The sequence below is a fragment of the Gymnoscopelus braueri genome, assembly GCF_963280865.1.
Source record: "Gymnoscopelus braueri genome assembly, chromosome: 18".
NCBI lineage: Eukaryota > Metazoa > Chordata > Actinopteri > Myctophiformes > Myctophidae > Gymnoscopelus > Gymnoscopelus braueri.
The window spans coordinates 14,034,549-14,044,786 of record NC_137618.1 but is presented as its reverse complement, the minus strand read 5'-3'; positions in this window follow the sequence as shown (position 1 = coordinate 14,044,786).

Below are 10,238 nucleotides of genomic sequence, written 5' to 3'. Positions count from 1 at the left end.
TGAGCAGGGATGCTCTTCATCAACAACACCCTGTCTCTCATCTGCATGTTCACACCTATGCACCGGGCCAGTATACGCCCCGCGCGGGATCTGAACAGATGGCCCACTTGAGATGCTGCTCTCCGGAACAAGCATGTTTCGTCTAATCTTTGGCCATTTGAACCCTATAGCATCCTAAGTAGAAGCAGATCTACAAGATAGCAAACCAAGTGCAGAGCTGACCCCGGGTCAAGTTCACTAAGTAGGCCTATAGCGGGTTTAACTGGTTAAACGGCTGCGACCTTCCATGGAACCGTGTCCCACGATCAGGTCTGTGTCATTGGGTGGAGAAGAGGTCTCCAAAGCCTCCGGTGAAAACTCTGGTGGTTCCACAGTCTTGGAGAGGCCAGTGGTCTGTTGTGACGACTTTGACTACGTGGATAGAGCCCTGCACTGTAAATGCTGTGTCTGTCTGTCTGTCTGTCTGTCTGTCTGTCTGTCTGTCTGTTCTCACAGGTTGGGTTGTTTACACACTGCAGTATTGTCAAATTGACTTATGAAGTGACTCATGAAATTTGGTTTTGCCCTACAAGTAATTGATGGGAGATAGATGAAATCTTCATGTCAGGCTACTATGATTAACCACTTAATCCCTACGTATATACTTAGTTGACCGCAGTCCCCCAGGGCTTTATACTTGGCCTGCTCCTTTTTTTTGCGTCTATACACCAAACCTCTTCACCAAAAATAAAAAAATCTATAAGCTCACATGTCATCATAACAAGCTTGTAGATCTAATAAGTGAGGTTAATAAGTATAAGTAAGTACGTTTCACCAAATGTTCACCCCCAGAATAGGGATGCTAGGGTTCATGTGGTTAAAGGTGATTCTCCTCTCCTCTCCTCTCCTCTCCTCTCCTCTCCTCTCCTCCCTCACTCCCTCCCTTCCCATCTTCCCCTCCACACAGTCTCTCTTCACCATAGGACTATTCTCTGTTGGATCCAGGGAGGCGGGGGACTGCATTAGGCAGGAGAAACACTAAAGTGGTTGTAAAGATGGCTGTAAAAGAGGTCATGGAGGAATGCTGGGGATGGACCAGCCAAGGGAGGAAATACCCAGACTCACCCCAGCCTGGACCTCAAGAGCCTGGGAGTGGATCTGGATCCGAGTGTATCTAATGTGATACGATGTGATGACAGACAGACAGACAGACAGACAGACAGACAGACAGACATAACAGACAGACAGGCAGACAGACAGACAGACACGGTTCGAGGGGTGTTATGGTGTGTATATGAGCGTGAGGCAAATGTGTGCAGGAGTGTGTGGCCCTTTGAACATGTTTATAGCAAAGTTTCCCTTCGGGCTTCTGCTGTATAGTCCGTCTGGTCTTATAGCTGACCCGCGCACACATGCTCACGCACATCCAGACGTGCGCTTGCAATACACACGTACTGTAACGCGACGCTTGTAGATCGGCTATTTTCAAACAGCCGATGTATAAAATAGGGCTAAAGTGGTAAATGTATGTTTTATAATATAGTCATTTATGTCTGCAAAGTAACTAGTAACTCAAGTTTTCAAATAATTGTAGTGGAGTAAAAGTACAATATTTTCCTCTGAGACGTAGAGGAGTAGAAGTAAAAGTATTGCAAATTGGAAATACTCTAGTAAAGTAAAAAGTAACTCAAAATTGTACTGAAGTACAGCACTTACGTACATGCACTTAGTTAGTTTCCAACACTGGTGTACGCTATACATAAACGTGCAGACAAAGTCACACAGGCGTAAGCTCAGCGTTGTTTACCATGGCTGTGATGGACTGTAATATATTCCGCACAGCTTTATTCTTCCCATCACTCACTCCCCCTACCCTACCCAAACTACCCTCTCTCTCTCCCTTCCTACCTACCTCTCTCGCCCTTTCCCCTCTCTGTTCAGGGTCTGGTAACAGATCTCCAGCAGTCAAGCCGTCAATCCTCCTCACCCATACGGCTGTGAAATCTGACTCGTCTCCACCAGGCAGGGGTTTTTGGTGGGTGCCTGGATGTGACATGTTCCAGGACGTATGCCCCTCCCCCTTCATTAGTACAGGGAATGACCGCCGGGTCAACAGAGGTCAGTGGAGGTCGCTGCCAACACAGGAGCCCCACTATAAGTCATTCCCCAATGTGCTTTCTTCTGTCGGTCCGACGTCTCTGTTAGGTTTCTGTTGTTTTGCATCCATTTCTACTCTGGGTCAGACCGGTGTGAGACATGTCCAGGCTAGAGGTGTTACTGACTACAAAATGACTGTTACTCTGAAAGGTTACCACAAGCCAGAATGTGAATCCTTTGTTTGTTTTTTAGAATATGACCGAAATAAAAGTAAGAGCACAAATACATTTTTCAAAAGAAATCACGATTCAGCTTTCTTCACTTAAATTTGACTTAAAGGGGAAGACCACTCATTTTCAACATTGAACTATGTCTTTAATACACATTAGAGCTGAAAAGTACACCCTGCGTATGTCACTGATCACATGACCTCAATCAATTATCCTTTTCTAGGCAACACAGAAGGGGGGGGGGACTTTTTTCTTATTTCCACACAACAGCTCTAAGGTGTATTAAAGACATAGTTCAATGTTGAAAATGAGTGGTCTTCCCCTTTAAACAGGAACAAGAGCATTTGCACTTGCCACAAAATGACTCAAGTGAAGGGGTAGCTCAGCATGAAATAAGTTATAAAAGAGTCAACTGTTAAGGCATTAAACATTTGTGAAGTATTACAGTAGAAGTAGTACAAGTGAAATAATGTTATATTAAGCATGCACTATATCACTGGTTCTCTAAGTAGGGTGCGGGAACCCCCTGGGGGGGGGGGGGGGGGGGGGTCCCCAACAAAATTAGTTAATGCAGTATCACAACCATTTTAACCAATTTATCCATTCAAAAATAGCAGATCTACAAGCTCTTTTGGAACATCTTTTTAGCTTCTTTTTTTTTTTCATACATCTTCTCTTCTGGGGATCCCTGGCACAAAACATGCTCAGATGGTGCATGGCCCGCGGCCAAATATGTATCAATTTGTGGGTCCTTGACATGGAAAAGTTTGAGAACTACTGCTACTATATCACATGGTTCTCAACGTGGGGCCCAGGGACCCTCAGGGCTTCCTGAGGGGGTTCCAAATGGACGCATACAGGTCCGTAACTCTGAGTGTGTACAAATACACACACAATGTGTACACTCTGGTGTTATGGGTGTCATTGAAATTGAAAAGAAAGTTTGAGAACCACTGCACTATACAGTCAACTGTAAATGCAAGCCCCCTAGTGGCAGCATAAATAAATAAATAAATAATATCATACAGATACAGTGTTTTTTGTCATGAATGCACAATCAGGTGTATCATGACACCACAGCTTTAATCTGCAAATTATATGTGAACTGGTTCTGATGAATTATTAAGAATTGTGCTTTTGAGAAAAAGGGAAAAAAAGCCCTTACCTATATACATCAACCTTTGTTTACCTAAACAACAGTAATAGCCAAACCTCCAGAACAATCACAATACAACAAATACTTTGAAGCACAATATGATATTTAGGATCATTTTTTAAATGGAAATCACTGTGTGTGTGTGTGCGTGTGCGTGTGCGCGTGTGTGTGTGCGCGCGCGCATGTGCATGTGTGAGAGGGAATACTCACCCATGTGGTAATGTGTTCCTTATGTGTTACCCTACAGGACAAAACATACAGTCTCTTTTTTTACTAGATTAGCTTAGCCTCGGGGAATTGTGGTACCAGTGATGTGAGCAGAGCTAAAATTAAAACTGCACCGAGGGGGTAAATCCTTTCCTCTCCTCCCCTTCTCTCTCTCTCTCTCCCACCATTTTTTGATCTCGTCTTTTGAAGAGGTGATAGGTCGCCTGTATAATGTGGGCTAACACAACAGGCATAAATTGAGGCCGGGTTTTTTTTCTTCCTCTTGGTGTGTTCCATGCAGGAGGTGTGGGAGTTAATGTGAAAAATGTGGCTGAAACGCAGACACTAATGGCCAGCTATCAGACTCAGAAGTGTACTTAGCATACATACATATACTGTACATACATGTATGGGGGGATAACCCCCCCCCTCTGGTGGTTCATTTTTATGGTGATATGTTTTATCTCTGCTTCAGGTACGCCTGAATTAAATACATGCATTTCCTTTTGGGAAAGTGTACGACTGTCTGATATGTTTGATATTTATGTTTACAATATAACAATTTAATTAAAAATCACATTAGAGCCACATTAACCCTGGCATCTTTTCAAAATTCAAAAATAGTTTTCTACTAGCTCACGAGGTGTTGCGTTGCAATGCATTGTGGGTGTGCCTGCCCAAGCCAAAGTGCAGTAACTATACGTTTTTGGACACACCCACTTATTTGTGTATCCCAAAGGTCAAATTAGCCTTCGTGATTTTGGGGAATGAACAATTACCTCAAGAACAGATCTATGTACATTTATTGTAATATCACTTATATGCCGATATCTCATTTGGCTGACCAGCTGAATCACTTTTAAACCAATTTTTCAGTGATTTTTTTCCCCCCCGTAGTTACTGCACTTTGGCTTGGCAGGGCAGTAGAACAGGTGGTTAAGAAAATGGTGCACCTCTGCTTTTTGTAAACAAATCGAACCCTGCATACATGCATACTCAAAACTGAATCTTATATTACATGCATACTCAAAACTGAATCTTATATTACATGCATACTCAAAACTGAATCTTATATTACATGCATATTCAAAACTGAATCTTATATTACATGCATACTCAAAACTGAATCTTATATGAACTACTTAAGCCCCATTTTACTGTATACTTAGTCGTGCAATTGTGTTGCACAGCAAAAACAGCCGATCTACAAGCTCACAACGCTATTTTAGAAAATCTTTGGACATTTTTGAAGATTTTCGCCTATAATGACCTATCCAAAACAGGAATACTGTGTTGATAGTGGTTCAGCATAGCAGACATGCACTCGGTCTCCCATCCTGTGTAGACTTGGACCAAAGCAGTGTGTGAAACACTGAACTTGGCTTTGACCTGGCCGGCGCTGACAGTGTTTTGTTTTAAACAGTTCCCCGTGGCCTCAGCGTCTCTCCGTCCACCCTGCTGTGTGTGGACTTCCTTGTGTGTCCTTTGCCTGTTCTCTCTCTCTCTCTCAGTGGCTGCTTAACATTAGACTAAACACACGGCAAGACAAGCAAACGCCACGCAGCTTTTCAAATACACAACACGGGATGGACCGGCGGTCCCCGTCCCCTGCAGCCGGGCTGGTGGGATATCCATTCAAAGTGGAGTGGGGCTAGCCAAAACAGTGATGGAAGAAGTATATTCAAATGTTTTACTTGAGTAAAAGTATCAATACCACAATGTAGAAATACTCTGTCACAAGTAAAAGTCCAGCATTCAAAATTGACTTGAGTAAAAGTAAAAAAGTATCAAAAATATACTTGAATGCAGAATGTCCCATTTCACAAGTTTTGAAAATGTATACAAATCCTTTGTGAATAGCAAGCTCTACAATCTCACAACGCGTCACAATGTAATGCGTTGCGAGCTTGTAGATCTGCTATTTTCAAATAGCCAAAGTATATACATGCAGGGCTTAAGTGATTCATGTGAATTCTGTTTGTACAAAGTAACTAGTAACTCGAGTTTTCATACAATTGTAGCACAATATTTGCCTCTGAGATGCAGATGTAGGAGTAGAAGTAAAAGTATTGCAAATTGGAATTATACTTCAGAATTGTACTTAAGTACAGTACTTGAGTAGGTGTACTTAGTTAATTTCAACACTGCTTCTAAACCAGCGATACCTGTGGGCTGGGGACCAGTGAAAATATTGCAAGTGGGCTCCCAAATAATTGGTAAAACACTGATTTCACTGATGATAAAAAAAAAATAAATAAACAATATAAAAAAAAAAGAATCCAAGCCGTAACACAATTGATTGTTCATTAAAATAAACATGCAAAAGTGGTCAGGTGGGTGGGCCGCACACGACTTTCGAGATTGTTAAAGGTAGGGTAAGTGATTTGCTTTGTTTAAAATAAGTGTTAAATAGCTCTATATTCTGATAGTACTCATTGCTATAGAGTGTTTGTTCAGTATTAGGAGTCTCCTTGTCTCTCCACCTCTTTATTAAACAGAAAATGCATTTTCGTTTCAGTTTCAGTTTCATTTCCAATTTTATCCAACCAGGACAGAGAACTAGAATCAGGATATAGATTAAACAAGTGAAATTGGAAGTGATGACACTAAGAAATGAGCAGACAAAATTGGAACTGGAGCACTATACAAATTAAGCTTAAAAATGGGTACTTTCTCCTGATTGGCTGAGATTTTGACAGCTACCGAAAAATTAGTTTTCTGTTTTATAAAGAGCTGGAGAGACAGGGAGACTCCTGTTACGGAACAAACACTCTATAGCAATGATTACTATCAGAATATAGTATTTTAACCTTTTATCAAAATACTTTTTGTTTTAACCCAAAAATATCACTTACCCTACCTTTAAGTGGGCCCTGATCCAAAAAAAGATGGAACTGGAACATCCATGAATCAATTTGTTTCAATTGTTGGAGGGATTATTGGTTTTGGTCTGCTGCAGCAAAAGACTGGAACAATCTACCCAAAAATAAAAATAAACATTAAAACTGGACAATTTTATCCCCTAGTCAGTTTTCAAGGACTCATCACATTCTCACACGATGCATGCAGCTGTTTCCAGACACGCTAATATTCCCTATCCCCTCTCTGTCTTGTCTGCTTAATGTTGCCCAATGCAGATTTTTACTCTCTTGCTGCCGCTGTTTTGCTGTGCCTGCAGTGGTGGAAAGTAACTGCATTAAGTAAGTACATTTACTCAACTGTACTCGAGTACACTTTTGAGAAACATTTACTTTACTTGAGTATTTTCATTTTTCAATACATACACAATACTTCTACTTCATACATCTCTGAGGCAAATATTGTACTTTTTACTCTCCACTACAATTATTTGAAAACTTCAGTATTTGTTTTTCTTTTATGAATTCCGCTGTCTCTTACTGGGAGAAACATAATTTCGTTTGTTTTTCTAGCACTGCTTGCAGATGGAAAACAAATGACAAATAAAGCAATCTTGAATCTTGAAGTTAATGTGTAGATTTAGATTACTAGAGGTTCGGCCCTCACACCATACGTCCCACCACCGATCCAACCGATATGTCTTAGTCATATTATCAAGGGCTTTGTCAGAGTACCTGTTGTTCACGTCTCTCTGTCCTTTTTGTGCCCATATGGAGACTCCTGTCTTTCTGTCTGTCCAATGATCCCTGATGTCTGTCTGATACCTGAAGCCATCAACATGAAGCCATTCAAGCCATAGTTCTGACGTCATAGGCTGCTCTCCAAGTATGGGTACTGCAAGTATTCTGACAAGGGGTTCAACAGGTATTGCATATAACATAGCCCCGAAAGGGGCACGTGTTCTGAACGGGCACTGCACTATAGTAACTACAACTACGACTAGATGAGTCAGTATGTTTTGAAGACAAGTGATGGCCCAGTGCTGAGGTTCAAACCACTTTGGTCACGATGCGGTGTGAAGAGTCACACAACCTCTAGGGGACTGCTATAGTGGGGATTTTAGACTCATGTTTCTTTCCAAAACATTATAATGGAGCTAATGTTTAATGCCTGCCAGTGTGTTACGCAATCACAGAGTCCAAGAGATTCTAATAAAACTGATCTGTAATTAGGAGTTGCTTGTCATCTGTGCAGCTGGCCAAAGCCTCATTGCCATTTACTGTCAGCGAGACCTGCAATTAAAAAAAGCACGGCAATGGGTGCCATTTGGGAGGATGAGGCCTTTTTATGAAGACGGGTGGCTGGATAATGACAGAGCTATGTGACAGCGGCATGGGCCGATAGGGGATGAGCAAGGCAAGAGAGATAACCACAGACCCACAAAGTCATTGTGGGGTAAACCGGAGGAAAAATAGACAGGGGTTTTCCCTGAGTTTCGATCCCAACTGTCTTTCAGGGCCTTTGTTGTGGCCGAGGAGGCGGCCATCTTGCGGGATTCGCTTTCAGAAGCAAAGCTCCACAATTTCTGGCGTGACCTCCCTGAAAGGTCACGGAGGTTACGTGTCTCTCTCTCTCTCTCTCCGCGTATAGCGAGGACGATGCAGAGAAACGTTGGCCCAGGATGAGCAGGAGGACGACGCGGGCGGCCTGTTTGTCCCCCGATCGCATTACGGCATCCCGGATGGCCGAGGGACCCTAAAAGAGGCCACATTCCAGACTTTTATGTCACCTTTGTCGACTTACGGGAGCCCTTTTCACGTCTGTAGGACAGTAAATATTGTTCCTCACGTCTCCGTTTGCCCCGCTGCTCTTCAGGAACCAGAGAATAGGTCCTATTCATTTGCCTTCAACAAGGAACGTTTGCCTTTCCTAACGTCCCTGATTTACGATGACTCGAACACGGAACCTGTAGAATCCTGAGTGTTCATTTAACCCATTAACCCTTTAAGACCGGGGGACGCATCTGTGTAACCACTTTATCCATATTTTATACTTTTGGCTATTCAAAAATAGCAGATATACAAGCTCATAGCGCGGCACCGAGTGCCGCGCTATGAGCTTGTAGATCTGCTATTTTTTTTTAAATCGTGTTTTTTTTTTGCAAATCTTTGAATATATATCTATAAAGCAATTGTTTTTTTTACTCAAATCTTTGCTTCTGGGGGTCCCTGGATTATTATTTTTTTTAGATGGGGGTCCACAGCCAAATACATATCGTTGTGGGGCTCCTTGACACTGACATTAATATTATAGCAACATAAGTGTTTCAGAAAACTGTTTTAAACTGATTTAGAAGACATTTGTAGAATCCCCAGAAGCAATAACATTTTAGCTAGAAATGCTCACTTTAAATATATATATATTCAAAGATTTGCACAACATTTTTCACGATTTTTCAAAAATAGCAGATCTACAAGCTCATAGCGCGGCACTCGGTGCCGCGCTATGAGCTTGTATATCTGCTATTTTTGAATAGCCCAACGAAATCTAAAAATGACACACAGATGCGTTCTCAGGGTATAGAGAGTTAAGACCGGGAAAGTGTCATTTTAGACATTTCTTTGGCTATTCAAAAATAGCAGATATACAAGCTCATTTGCACAGAGTCCAAGTATGTAAAATGTTTTGTGCCAGCTATGAGCTTGTACATCGGTATTTGTTTTTTATCTTTGAATATATATATATTTTTAAGAGAACATTTGTAACTCAAATCTTTGCTTCTGGGGATTCTACAAATGTCTTCTAAATCCTAACAGTTTTTTTTTTTTAGAAAAAATGTATGCTGCTATAATATCAGTGGTGCTCAAACCTTTTCATGTCAAGGACCCCAACATTTTATGTATTTGGCCGCGGACCCCCATCTGAAAAAAATGTGTTCCAGCCCCCCCCCCCCTCAGAAGCAAAAAAAATGTTTTAAAAAAGAAAATATATTTTCAAAGATTTGCACAAATCTTCACAATTCTGCCACGCTATGAGCTTGTAGATCTGCTATTTTTGAATCTTAAAATGACACAGATGCTTTCCCGGTCTAAACGGGATAGCACTGAGAATGTACAAATGGAATCCGTAAAGGGTCCAACATGGTTACATTAGTACAGTCTCAGAGAGTCCGTCTCTCTTGTCCAGAGTTTGACTTCAGAGCAGGAGAGCTCCTGTTTATTTGAGCGGGCTACGGAGGGCTCGGTCGTGTTTGCATTTGGAATGTTGTCTTAACTTTAGTTCCACCACCAATAGGGATTCTCCTCTGTTTATTTGGACACCGGCGTTGACCCCCGACCCTTCCAAATGGGTGACTGATCCTGCTCACACACAGCTACCGCAGCAGCAGGACTCAGTTGCCATTCTCCAGGCTGGTGGAGATGACTCCTTGTGCTTCCAAGTAAGCAGCACGCAGTGGTGGAAAAAGTACTCACATGTTTTACTTAAGTAAAAGTATCAATACTGCAATGTAGAAGTACTCCGTTACAAGTGAAAGTCCGGAATAAAAAAATGTACTTGAGTAAAAGTACAAAAGTATTGGCATGAAAATGTACTTAAAGTACCAAAAGTAAAAGCACTAAAATGTTTGAAAATAGCAGATCTACAAGCTCACAACGCGTCGCGATGCGACGCGTTGTGAGCTTGTAGATCGGCTATTTTCAAATAGCCTA